This window comes from Oratosquilla oratoria, chromosome 34 (assembly GCF_046742065.1).
Source record: "Oratosquilla oratoria isolate Oo_2021 chromosome 34, ASM4674206v1, whole genome shotgun sequence".
Classification (NCBI taxonomy): Eukaryota; Metazoa; Arthropoda; class Malacostraca; order Stomatopoda; family Squillidae; genus Oratosquilla; species Oratosquilla oratoria.
Genome location: NC_134810.1, coordinates 19,529,342 through 19,541,841, shown reverse-complemented (window position 1 = coordinate 19,541,841; position 12,500 = coordinate 19,529,342). Strand labels below are relative to the sequence as shown.

Genomic DNA, 12,500 nt, shown 5'->3' with positions numbered 1-12,500 from the left:
CATGTTCTTGGATCATGTGTTGGATTCATGCTCGACAGCTGTTACCCTTCCGAATGAGACCTTAGAGCTCATATATGTGTGTGTGCATGTGTGTGTGTGTGTGTGTGTGTGTGTGTGTGTGTGTGTGTGTGTGTGTGTGTGTGTGTGTGTGTAAGTGTGATTCACCATGGTCTTAGATCACGTGTTGGACTCGTGATCGACAGCTATTTCCCTCCCTGAAGAGAGCTCAGAATTCGTATAACCTATGTGTGGGTAATGCTGTGTCCTTCCACGCATAAACACCCCAACTCCTCGCCCACGAGAGCTGGAGAAACGACCTGCAGCGCAACGACACTGAAATTATTTCAGCCCTGGGTGGGATTCCAACCCGGACCGCCGTAGTGTATGCGCGCGCGCCTGTGTGTGTTCCCAGTCTCTCTTTATGCGTTGGAGAACGTGGAGCATCTCATCAGTGACAGACACTTCATTTGGCTGGGGCTTCCGCCTCTCTCTCTCTCTCTCTCTCTCTCTCTCTCTCTCTCTCTCTCTCTCTCTCTCTCTCTCTCTCTCTCTCTCTCTCTCTCTCTCTCTCTCTCTCTCTCTCTCTCTCTCTCTCTCTCTCTCTCTCTCTCTCTCTCTCTCTCTCTCTCTCTCTCTCTCTCTCTCTCTCTCTCTCTCTCTCTCTCTCTCTCTCTCTCTCGTTCTCTTTTGCTTTCTCTCTCTCTCTCTCTCTCGTTCTCTTTTCCTTTCTCTCTCTATCTCTATCTCTATCTCTCTCTCTCTCTCTTTCTCTCTCTCTCTCTCTCTCGTTCTCTTTTCCTTTCTCTCTCTCTCTCTCTCTCTCTCTCTATCTCTCTCTCATGCTCGTGTAGCGTGTTATTGGTCTTTTTATCACTTCTACTTCATTCATATATTTTGTTTTGATTAATGTCCGGTGATTTTATGCATGTAAGGGGGCGGACTACGGATAGAAAAGGGGCTGTGTAGGTCGAGACTCATTCCCGTCCCTGTCGATCGACCTCTTCGGTCGAATACAATCCTCTGGTATTAGCTTTAACCAAATATACAAAGTACTTTACAGTAGGGAAGAGGTTAACACGGCAGAAGGAGAGTGCTAGCAAAGCGACCAGGTACTAAGTACCAAGTTTTTACTCTTAACAGAGTTACCACCCCCCTCTTCCCTCTCCCCACCCCCGTTCCCCGGGGGGAGGGGCGAAGGGGGTGACTTCGACTTTCCCGCAGCAGTTACCTCCTCTCGGGGGGAGGGGGGAGGGGGGCTTCAGGAGACTTCGCCCCGGGCGTCACCGCCACTGTTTGTAAACAAACGGAGCGTTTGTACAACGGGCAGTATGCTTGTGAGCGCGGGCCGTGATCCTCGCGTGCAGGGGGGAGAGGCTTGTACAAGATCAAAGGTCTTCGAGAGGAATTTACTCAACTTTTGCTCTCTTTTCGTTGCAGATGGTTTGAAAGCGGTGCGCCCTCCAGCCCCATCTCATCCAACTCCCCCTCCCTCCCTCCCTCCCTTCCTTCTTCTTCCCCTCCTCCTCTCTTCCTCCTCCTCCTCCTTTCCTTCTCCTTCTCCCTTTCATTTTTTTAGTCCGTTCTTTCTACATTGATATTCCTTTAGCCTCTTTCTACTTCTATATATCTTCCCTCTTCTCTTTTTTCTCCTCTTCCTTCATCTACTCTTTCTCCTCCTCATCCTCTTACTTCTTCTCTTATTCTCTCTTCTCTTGAAGCTTCTCTCCTTATTTCTTCTAGCCTTGGTCAGTTTCCCCAAATTCCTCTTTTTCCTTCCATCCCTCAATCTCCCCCAGCCCCATTTCCTTGCGGGCCCCGCTGCCGCCACAGCCACCACAGCCACCACCGCCGCCACGAGGACCGCCTGGCCAGGTGCTCCAACGAAAAGGTCAGTTTTCTCTTTTGCGTCTGAGTTGAAATGAATGAATATACCTTCATCGCGGTGACGCCCTTCACCGTCTATATTCTGGCGAGTTGATTCATCCGAAGAATCAGATTCGAGGCTTGGTCGGGTCCTCCTCGTCCCCGGGCCCCGCTAGGTCCCCGGTTTGGTTCCTCGAGCTGAAGGACATTGTTTGCCGTCAGCCAGAATAAAAGCAATCATCTGTGTTACCACATCGAAACGGGGTGCCAGTCGGGTAGGAGGCATGAGCAAGAGAGGAAGGGTGAGTGAGAGATTGGAAATGCCGACACAGTGCCAGGGAAAGTCATGTATCCAAGTGGCACTCAAGCTCCGGCGTCTTGGAGTGCGACTCCCTTCGCCTGGAACCTCTTATTGCGACCTCATCTCGGCAACTGTTCACGCGAAAGATGCAATCTCATTCTGTTACCTTGCGTTTGTTGGTATTGGCCCTTAGCGATAGTCAGGCAAAGAAGCTCCGCCCACCACGAGGGTCTACCGTCTCCTGATTGGTGGAGGTAATTCGCATACAAGCCGAAAACGTGTATTCTAAGATCCATCGTAGGTATCGCTTGCTGGCTACCTCTCTCATAAGGGGAAAGAGGCTTATAGATAGATAGGTATTACTTTAGAAATGAGATTTGTGGACGTTGAGCGTTTTGTTTTTGGCTTAGATGTAGAAGTGGGAGGAGCTTGTGTGCCAAGTTGATGTGAACGCACCTTTCCCAGTCACGTGATAACATGACGTCACTTAATAACGTCACATAGTAACGTTGATTATATGAAAGATTAGTCACTAATTCGGAAAAAATGTAGGTCATTTAGTTTTTCATCGGTAATTAACCTCTTGAAAGCGTACATGGCGAAAGAAGCCACGCCCTCCGTATTTCTGACCAATCATGAACGCCTTGCAAACGTCACAGGTCCTCTCTACCCAGTGCATGGTATCCAGAAGCGATCGCGATTGGTCGGGGGAAGAAAAGGGGCGTGGCATCTTCCGCCAGGGAGCATGGCTTGTGACACTAAGGTTCAAGAAACAGGGACGTGCACTTGTCGCACTGCGAGAGCCAAGGAACACCGGGAGACTCAATTACCGAACCATCTCACGGTCGCTGTCAAATCAAATCCTTAAGATCAGGAGGATTTCTACCCCCCCCCCACCTCTCTCTCTCTCTCTCTCTCTCTCTCTCTCTCTCTCTCTCTCTCTCTCTCTCTCTCTCTCTCTCTCTCTTTCTCTCTCTCTCTCTCTCTCTCTCTCTCTCTCTCTCTCTCTCTCTCTCTCTCTCTCTCTCTCTCTCTCTCTCTCTCTCTCTCTTTCTCTTTCTCTTTCTCTGCCTCTTACGGGGAAAGAAGAGGAGGGAGGGGGGTGTTTTATCCATTGGAGCCGTGCTATCACTGATGCTTCCAGACGGCGCGATAAAAGGAAATGGCATCGCTGCTGGTGGGGCAGGGAAAAACCTCCTCCTCCTCCTCCTCCTCCTCCTCCTCCTCCTCCTCCTCCCTCCTCTTCCTCCAATTCTTCCTACTCATCCTCCTCATCCTACTCATCCTCTTCTTCCTACTTCTGCTCCTACTCATCCTCCACTTGTTCCTTCTCCATACCCTCCTGCTCTTCCTCTTCCTGCTCCTGATCCTTTGGTTCCCCATCATTTTCCATATCCTCCTCTCTTTCTTCCTCTTCTTTTCCTTTTCCTTTTCTTCCTCCACTACCACCTCCACTTCCCTTTCTTCTTTATTGTCCTCCTCCAACTCCACTTCCCCCCTAGTTCTCCTCCTCTCCTTTCTTTTCCTCCGTTTATTCCTCCATTGCCTCCTCCTCCACCTTCCCCAACCCCCTCCTCCCTCCTTAATCTCCATCCTCATACACCCCCTCCCTTTCCTTCCTCCTCCTCCACCACCTCTTCCTCCCGCCTCTTCTTTCTCCCTTCTCCTTCTCCTTCCTCTTTCTCTCTCTTCTTTCACCACCTACCTCCTCCTCCTCCTCCTCCTCCTCCTCCTCCTCCTCCCTCCTTCTCCGTTGCTTGCCGGATGGGTGCCAGCGTGAGCCATCTGCCGAGCGAAAGAGCGAGCGAGTGCTGGCACTGCTGAACCATCTAGGTGCCGGATTGGCCCTCTGGCGGAGTGTCCGCCGCCCCAGTTTTTGGATTCTCGTTCGGACCCCCTGCTGGGTGTTTGCTCGGACCACCTGCTCTGTGACAACTTGAGCCAGTTGCTGTTGTGAGGACTTTAATTCAGTCTTATTCTGGTCCATTTTGTCCAATAGCTGGCTTTCTGTCTCTCTCTTTCTCTCCCTCTCTCTCTCTCTCTCTCTCTCTCTCTCTCTCTCTCTCTCTCTCTCTCTATCTATATATATATATATATATATATATATATATGTATATATATATATATATATACTCGTATATATACCACTCCTATTTTTTAAATGCTGATCTATTTCTTAGTTTTCAATCTAATTTTTATTTATTTCCTCATTTATATGTTCATTTATTTCTTATTTACTTATTATATATTTGTTTATTGCCTGATGATACCATGCCAAACTGTTAAGGTCCGTGCCAGCTGCCCTCGGGGTGAAGGGGCAAAACACGAGGAGACCTTTTGGTCTTTGAGGGGGCAGTGGCTGCTGCTGTGGACCAGCCGTCATGACACCTAGGCTCGTGGGCCAGTGGTCCCTCACTTCTCTGACGTGAGAGCGTGGGAAGGGAGGGGGAAGGAGAGCGTGAGAGTGAGGAGGAGTTATGTGTGTGGGAGAGTGGAAGGAGTGAGATGGTAATCCCTACTCCTCCAGCGTGAGAAGATTAGTTTAACTTCTGGAGAATTGAACGGGAGTGTATGGGAGGTGGATGGGAGGGGGGGGGAGCGCCATGATAGATTAGGATCTCTTGTCGGAGCTGGTAGGGGGAAGGGGGTATGGACTCGAGGGAGGTGATGAGGCTGTTGAGGACCCGGAAGAGGCAGTTGGATTAGGGATGGGGCAAGGTGGGCCGGTGAGTAGTGCTCTCTGTCCCAAAGCGTTATGGGTGTAGGTTCGAATCCTGTTCGTGAACATTTTTTTATTTATTTTTTTTATTTATATGTATTTTGTTATGCTTTTGTTTGTTTTGCTTCATTATGTTTATTTGTATGTTTAATGGGTAGTTTATGTTTTTACTTTAGTAAAGATATAATTCCCGTGTTTTCCTTAGCCTTCACTTTTCCTTTTATTTTCACTGGCGCCAGACGATTTTATTCGTTTCATTGGAGCCCTCTCGGGAGGGAGAAGATTCCCGTAGACTTCCGAGGGTCACCATTTGACCTCTTTGAGGTGTGAGGGCTTTTCCCCACCTGCTTTTGAAAAAAAAAACTCCTGGCAGCAGGTTCAACAAATATATGAAATTTTGAATGACGCGAAAAAAGTACGCTACTGGGTTGAAGGAGTTGATGGCTGAAGTTGATGACGTCTACCCAAGAATTCGAAGAACCAAGAACCGAGTGGGTTTTGGGTATTCAGGTTCGGTTGGTAGCACCCGACGGGGATGCGGGTGTTGGGGAATTGGGAGGTTGGGGGTGGGGAGTCCTGAATCTGTAGAGGAAATGCACTTCTAACTCTGGCCTCAAACTCCATTTACAACCACAGACATTCGAACACACCCAGACACTCAACATGCGTTCTTACAAATTGACTGAATCGGATTAAGTCACCGTGGTGAGGCACAAAGACTGTACCATCCCCCAGAGGAGCTCATTGGTCCTGCAGGGGACTACTACACCTGAACTCGAATTGCCTTTGGCCCTAAGTCTGACCTCTCCCAGGCACCGGTTTGGTCCGACTTCGTTCTCAAGGATCCTCCTACCGGTAATCCGGTCCAGCGGCGCCGGCCGGCAGGTCGTCCCGATAGAACGAATGATAGGAGACTCTATTAAAGAGGGGTTCTTACATCATGCTGGGTTCGAAGGAAGACCCGCTGACGTCTCTTTCTTCGTTCCGCTCCTCGTGAACTCCTCTCAGGTCGCCAGCGGGCGGTCGGACGGGCGTGTGTGTCGTCTTTTTGCCTCATATTGCTTCCTCGACTCGTGGAGGTCGCGGGCCAGTTGCTGACGAGGAGGAACAGCCCTGTGGGTGATTCTGTCTGAATTACCGTAAATATCCTCGATGTTTCTTTACTAATGATAGTGAGTTTTTTGTCTACATATTAAGACCAGACCTTGTTGGCAAAAACATGCCGAGGAAACAATTCATTGGAACTCCGTGGAAACGGACAAATTACGAGGCATTCATGACGTACCAAGCATATCAAGTATGAAAAGATCAGAACAATTCATCATAATTAGTTTATGGTTTAAGATCAAGATATATACATATATATATATATATATATATATATATATGTGTGTGTGTGTGTGTGTGTGTGTGTGTGTGTGTGTGTGTGTGTGTGTGTGTGTATATATATATATATATATATATATATATATATATATATATATATATATTATTAGGCTGGTCAAGGCAAACTTTGATGGAGAGAATTTGTATGTTTATATAGAAATGAATGTTAGGCGCAATAATGATAGCTCGCTTTAAGTGCGAGAAAAATAAAAGAGGGGGGTGGCGGAGAAACGGCGAGGGAGGTGACGACTGTGAGTTTCAAGTCGTGTCCCAACTTGGTCTGGTTGCAGGGGAGGAGGTGAGAAAGCAAGGAGCAGCGAGCCAGGCTCACGTATGATGCTCCGAGGCGATCTGAATCTTCGGCGTTCGTCCAGCCTTTATATACACGGGCAGGTCATGACCCGTGCTCCCAATTGGCGTGAGGTCAAGTGTGATGCGTGGGAAGTCGAAGGGAAAACACTCTGACGCTGGTGACTCGAAGACAGAGGGTATGTGTTCCTCAATGAATCCACTTTTCATCATCAAGTGGCTGGTCGAGGTGCAGGTAAGTCATCGCTGGCCGATACTGGTACTGCACGTGTGTCTTCAAGGAGGCTTTGTCCCACCCGTGGGCCTCAAGGAAGCCCTGTGTCGAGACACGCGGCTATGGAGCGCGAGCGTGTTCCATGAGACCACTTGCGGATTAGTAGATTGTGGAACAGCCAGAAAAGAGGTGAGAATGGGAGGAGTGAGGACTACTCCCTAACATTTACACACACACACACACACACACACACACACACACACACACACACACACACACACACACACACACACACACACACACACACACACACACACACACACACACACACACACACACACACACATATTTATATATATATATATATATATATATATATATATATACATATATATATATATATATATATATATATATATATATATTGCACAATACATAGATTCATCTGCTGGTAACCAAAAGTTCCAGTTTGACGTTTAACCCCTTCATTCCCAGGGGAGTTTCTTTAAGCTAAAGATACCTTGCTGTGTCGTTCACCATGGGATAGACCGGTGACCATGCAGTGAACTAAAAAGGATTAACATTTTTGGCTAGGAGAGGGTCTCTCGTGACAGTTCAATAGATAATTTTATTTTACTTACCTAGTGTTCTGCTGAGCTCTGATGGCCAATAAAAAGACTGATGGTCTGCTCTCACTCGCCATCACCATTTCCATGACTTTCCAGGATGGCAGGGGATGGGGGGATTCCTACTTCAGGAGCAGGAGGGGTTGAATCTTCTGCAACTGCCCCTGTATCCTACACACTTAAGTATATGTAAATAGAGATAAATGATTAAATGGGGGAAGATATAAAGATGTACAAAGCACCGAATGTATAAATGGTGGAGGGACGAATGAGAGAGAGGTTTGCAGAAGTGGGCCTCGAGGGATTGACGATGATGATGACGACGACGACGTCGACGATGATGGCGATGATGATGATGACGACGACGAAAAGGTTAACGAGCGTGACAACGACCATAGTGACAGCGGATACGACACCAACGATGGTCCTCCTCCTCCTCCCTTTCCTTCTCCTCCTCCCCCCCACTACTTTTTCTTCTTCCTCGTCTTCCTTCTCATCTTCCTCCTCCTTCGTGTCTTTCTCGTCTGCCTCTCCCCTCTCTTCATCCTGTCCTCTTCTTCCTTATTGTCTTCCCCATTATTTTTTTCTCCTACTCCTCTTTCTCGTCTTCGTACTCTGCTCCTGCGCTTCCTCCTCTCCCCCCCTCCTCCTCCTCTTTTCCTCTCCTCCTCTTCCTCTCCTACTACTCTTCCTCTCCTCCTCTTCCCCCTCCTCATCCTTCTCTTCCTCTTCCTCCTCTTTCTACTACTCTTCCTTCACGATAGTATCAGGTGACGGCCTGGTTTATACGCGATGCATACGCGGATAAGCAAGCCTCAGTGTGGGCGCTCCTACGGCCCACAGGCGCATCGATATCCCAAGCCCAGTTGGACTGATCGATGTGGTCCATTGGAAGATCCGGTCCGGTCCGGTCCGGTCGTGTTGCCCCGAAGTTCTAAAGGGCTGTGATAAGACCTTCTAACTTCGGCCCCCGTCCTGCAAGTGGCACCTCTTGGCGAAGTCAGATTCGTAATGGAGGTTAATCATCGTCTTCAGCTCTTCAGAGTCCACTGCTAGACAAATGCTTCCATCAACTTCCTCTTGCCCCTGACTCGCAAGATTGTCGATCTGTGCCACGTCACTCCTGCAAACCGGAGAGTTATCACTTGTGCGTAAATCGTAGACATTAGACTGGGGTTAGGCTCCTGCTAGGCTCCATCTGAGTTGGCCATCTTGTGGGGTGGCGGCTGGTGGGTGCTGGCTGGCCCAGGGGCGAGATGGAGAAAAGGGGAGAAGGGGAGACGGCGTGAGAAGGAGGGATGGTGAGAGGATGGTGCGGAGAAGATTTCGTGGCTGTTGGGTCATTGACAATGATGGAAGGAAACAGGCAACGGGCGCCGGAGAGCTCGACTAGGAACAAGAAAAATATAAATAAAAAATAGATGAAAGAAAAATAAAGATAAAAGAAAATAGAGGAAGAAAGAAAAAAGAGGAGAAAGGAGGAAGAAAGAGAAATAAAAAATGAGAAAGAAAGAGAAAAAGAAAAAGAAAAAAAGAAGAAAGAAAAAAGAGGAAAAAGGGAGAACAAAGAAAATAAAAATAAAAAAGGATAAAGAAAGAAAGAAAAAAGATAAATAAAAGTGTTGGGATCGTGTCTTCTCGTGTTGCGTCCTTTACCTTATGGGACGCTGTCAGCTGGTCAATAGCGTGATGGCTTAAGTGGATCGATCCGGTTTGTTGAATAGTTTAGCTCACTTGGAGGTATATGAGTTATTGCTCTTTTACCCCCATCTAATGGGCATCCCCTAGCCCTGAATAAAATCGTCTAGCGACAACCATGAAGATACTAAAATCCTTATGCCGGTGACTGTCACTTGCCCTGGCTGTTTGAGCACCTTGGGCAAAGGTGACGGCTTCGGCCGCAGTAATATCAGGAAATGACTGATTAAGTTAAAATCTGTTTAGGTAATCAGTTTATGATATCAGCTGTTGTAGGTGAAAAACCCATGTAGAGAAGTTTGCAGGATTAGCAAGGCAAGCATTATCATGGTCGTGTGGGCTTTGGAACAGGATAAAAGACGTCGTTCAGCAGTAAATAGTGGCGGTGGTGGTCGGAGATGGAATCATTGTGAACAGTCTGGAGTTAGACTTTGAAGTATTCAGGTGCTTAGAGATAGTATCTAAACTACTTGAGACTAACATAAATCATTATCTCATTTCGAATAGTCTGTATGGTGAATTAGAATGAGCAGTTAACTATAAATATATTATTCAAATGAATTCGTTGTGCATTTGTAGTCGTAGATATGAAGCAGATATGATGATATAAAGTTTAATATTTCAAGCCAGATCTTGTTCATTGTAAAGAGCCAAGACTCTATCAGGTCGTGTCAGCGTTGGGCTGGAATAGGACAAGATTAGTCGAATAAATAGCTCGTTGGCGGCAGCCTGACACCTAAGCCACACCCCTCTTATGGCTGGAATCATCATTACCTCCCGATGGCTGAAGATAATTTCTTTCCAAACGATAACATATATCTTCTCCTCACTGTTCCTCATAAATATTGCTGTGCAAATAAGAATGCGCCGCGGATAAAATGCCTCATCATGAGTGTAATCTCTGTGATAAAGAAGTAGGCGGAGCTGCGGAGCGTCTGGCACCTAAGCCCCGCCCCCTTTTTGTAGTTGGAATCGTCATGACCTCCTAATACGTCGAGATTATCTTCTCCCAAATGAAAACGCGTTTCTCCTCATTGCTCCTCGTCAGTATTATTGTGTAGATAGAAAAGTGCCATGAGTAAAATGCATTATCATCATTAAATATGTGCGATAGAAAAGTAGGCGGGGCTAAGGCGTCAGGCTCCCACGAAGAGGCTGGAATCAAGTTCGAGTGAGTTACTTCGAGTTGGGATGGATCATGAGCTGAATGAGTTCGAAAAGATGAATTTGTTCGAGGTACAACCTTGTCGAGGGTCCTTCCAAGGTGCCGGGATCAGTGTTGACAAACGCCGACTCTACCGACGGCGACGACGGAGGAGGAGGACGAGGAGGAGGAGGAGGAGGAGGACAAGAAGTCCAGAAACCCGTTTTCTTCTGGGTTTCCAGTGGTGAACCCGCGGCGCGCTCTCTCTTTCTTCCCCCCTCCCCCCACATCCCTCTTCTCTGTTTCTCTCTTTCCCCATCAGGTCGGAATGGTGTTTCTCTCCATGGCATCTGGTGCCGGCTCCGGCGACTAGCAGGTTGCTGAGGAGTTACTAACATTCTCTCTCTCTCTCTCTATCTCTATTTCTATCTATCTATCTATCTCTGTCTGCCTGTCTCTCTGTTTCTCTCTCTCTCTCTCACTCTCTCTCTCTCTCTCTCACACACACACACACACACACACACACACACACACACACACACACACACACACACACACACACACACACACACACACACACACACACACACACACACACACTGCATTACTGTGCTGAACCTTCTTCAGTGACTAATTTTATAGGCTTTATCGAAAGACCAAATCCTGCCGCCATCTTCGTTTCTGGTCTCGTCTCATGATTTAAGAGAAATAAAAAAAGAGGAAGACGAGGAAGACGAAAGAGAAAACTGACAATATATATCACTTTATGGAAGGGCCGACATGGGGCAGAGCTAGTGGGAAACAGAGAATACATAGTAATAGAAAGAGTATGGATAGTGAAGATAGAATACACAGTGGAGGAAAGAACGGAGATAAGAGGAGATAGAGAATAATTAGCAGCAGAAGTAACTGGAGAAAGAAAACATAGTGAAAAGACAAAGAATACACAATTGAGGTTGGAACAGAGATAGGAGGGAGACAAAGACTGGATAATGGAAGGGAGATCTGAGTTAGTGGCAGGTAGAGAATGCATCAAGGAGAGAGCTGAGATAGTGAGATATTAAATGCATAATGAAGAGAGAAGCAGATCTAGTCGAAAGTGGGAAAGAGGGAGGGTGGAGGGCACGAGAGTGAAGGAGAAGTGGAAGGAAGGAAAGAAGGGAAGTAAAGAGAAAGTAAAGAGGAAAGGTAAGGGATTAGAAAAGAAGATAGAGGAAAGTAAGGGAAGGAAAGAATAGGAAAAGATGGGGAGAGGAGGAGAGAAGAGGGAAGGGAAGAAAAGGGAAAGGAAAGATAGGGAATAGAAGGTAATAAGAAAAGAAGGAAGGGGAGGAGAGAAGAGGAAGAAGAAAAGGAAGGAAGGATAGGGAAGAGGAAAGGATTGGAATAAAAGAGAGTGAAAGAGAAGAATAAAAAAGAGAGAAGGGGTTAAAAAGAGAGAGAAGCGATGGGAATGGAAGAGACGGGAAGAAAAAAAATGTATAAAGAGAAGGGAAGGGAAGGGAAGGGAAGGGAAGGGCGTTAGGGTAAGCAGTCTCTCAAGGAACGTTTTCTAGTGACAGCAGATGTGGTTGTTGAAGAGAGGGGTAATGAATGGGGTGCCTCTAATGGCTTTGTTATTGTTGTTGTTGTTGTTGCTGTTAGTATTGTTATTGTTGCTGTTTTAGTGGTGGTGGTGATTCACTCGATGATGTTAGTGGTGGTGTAACTTAGTGGTGGTGAAGTTAGTGACTAAAATGGAGTTGGTGATTAAGGAAATGAAATAGTGATAGTGGGTAACATTAGTTGTGGTCGGGTAATTAGTGATGTGGTGGGAGTGGTGGTGAAAGCGAAGTTTGTGGTTGTGGAGGTGGTGGGGAGTAGTTCAGGTGTCGAATCGGTGACGGTGGTGGTGCAAATGGTGCTGATTCAGTTATTGGTGCGGAAATGGTGATAATTTGGTTGGTGGTCGGAGTAATATAACTGGCGTTGGCGATGGAGGTGATTCAACTCTTGTGGAGAAAATGATAGTGATTTGCTTGGGGATCCTGGTGATACTAGCTAAGTGTTGGTAATATAATGCTGGCGTCGCATTTGTGGCCTTCGTATGATGTAAGCGCACCTCTGAAACGAAAAAAGTAAATAACAAATAGAATGAAGAAATACATCAAAAAGGGGCAAAATAGTGTTGAACCATTTATTAGTGGTGAGGTTGTTTTTAGTGGTAGTGCCGTTGTTTAGTGATAAGGTCAGTGACTTGA

General features: G+C 46.9%; 1 protein-coding gene across 1 annotated transcript in view; it reads left to right on the top strand.

The window, feature by feature from the left end:
• Positions 1–1,438: 1,438 nt before the first annotated feature.
• LOC143018099 (protein sickie-like) overlaps positions 1,439–12,500 on the top strand; it is a 390,287-nt gene continuing 379,225 nt past the window's right edge. Inside the window, exon 1 of the mRNA XM_076173216.1 lies at positions 1,439–1,888. The gene's annotated coding sequence lies outside the window, so the exon portion shown is untranslated. The remainder of the gene's footprint in view (positions 1,889–12,500) is intronic.